Genomic DNA, 1,721 nt, shown 5'->3' on the forward strand with positions numbered 1-1,721 from the left:
GGGGGGCAGGGAAATTAAATTTTATAATTTTTTTATAATTATGTAAGTTAAAATTGCCAAGTGGCAATATTTGATTGGTGTTTTTTTTATTTTAATTAAAAATAGATATTTAACAATTAATTTGAAGAAAAATGACAAATGTCATAATATTATTGGTTACTTTATACGTCATCGGCGCATGTAATAAACATACACAATATATTTTTGCTGATTCAGCAAAAAGTGTCAAAATAATATCTGCGTATGCTATTTGAGGTATCAAAAGTGAACAAGGTCCAATTGAGGTGCCTAAGTGAAAGATCGTGCCAAGTTCAGGGGATACCGATGGGTTTGGCCTAATTATATATAGAAAAATATAGAGAGAGAAGTAGAACTATGAAGGATAACACTGAAGGAAGAAGGTTGTGGACCCCTACAACTTATAAGTTTTATATGAATCTCTACTGTTTTAAATTTTCTTTTTAATGTATTTTCAAAAAATATTATTTTTCTGTATATTATTATTTTATTTACTTAGTATGAGCGAGGGAAAAGCCTATTTCAATGGGGGTATTTTGCTCTTTTCGTCTAATTATGTTCTATCTCCTTCTTTGCAACTATACGTACCCTATTTTCTGCTTAATAGTCTGGTTAAGGCCTATTCGTTGATATGTTTATCTTATTGGGGGTATTTTAATATTTTCATCAAATTATATTCTATCGGCATCTTTGTAACTACAGGTGCCCTGCTTTCTACGTTATAGTCTGGCTAAGGCTTGTTCATCGACATGTTTGTTTTATCGACGGTATTTAGATCTTTTTATCTAATTATGTTCTATCTACATTTTTATAACTATATGTGTCCTACTTCTTGTTTATAGCCAGATTATTGATAGAAATTTATAAACACTACTCATTATTTTTATCAAGTTTATCTGATGGGCTTCGTGTCTTTCACCTTCATGTATGTATCTCATCTTTATGTATTTTATCTTGCCTCTTAGTCGAATTTAATTATGATGGTTTTTGTTTTGTGCGATTTGGTATGTTAGAATGATATGTTTCTATTTGAATTTTAATTTTTGTTATATATGACATACGAATGTATGCATTAAATGAATTTGGACCTTTTTTCGAGGTGAGGGGATTAATGCCCATATATTTGCTATATGAAGAAATAAATTTTAATGCTTCACGTGAGCTATAACTTTTAACAGACCAAAAGTGTATATTTTTTTGTAGTATTTTTCTTTAGATCTTCTGCGTCTTTTATTATGTTTATAATCTTTGAATTTCATGATGACTCTATATTTTATCTTAACCAAGGAAGGATTAAGGCAAAATTTAATATGTTTGTAAAAAACTTTTTCTCTTTAATTATTTGCGAAAATTCTCTTATAAGTAGCCTCTTTCAATTTTAATTATTTATGTAGCTTCCTAATTTTTTTTTATTTAATGCTGATGTCTCTTTAATTATTCTTGGTCATGTGATGCTTGCTTCAAAAGGAGACACTTTTTTTCCACTAAATTTATAGGAAGAAGATCCCATTGTTTCAAGGTTAGCATTTTTATCTAAATAAAAGGTACCATCTATTTTTTTTCAATGGATACTAACATATCTTTGTGAAATGATATGAGTGTCATGCTAGATAGAAGAGTCTCTCTCACACACACATACACACACCAAAAATACACATGCATGCGCGCGCGCACACAGACATATGCATGCGCACATGTGCACA

The sequence above is a fragment of the Capsicum annuum genome, chromosome 5 (assembly GCF_002878395.1).
Source record: "Capsicum annuum cultivar UCD-10X-F1 chromosome 5, UCD10Xv1.1, whole genome shotgun sequence".
Lineage (NCBI taxonomy): Eukaryota > Viridiplantae > Streptophyta > Magnoliopsida > Solanales > Solanaceae > Capsicum > Capsicum annuum.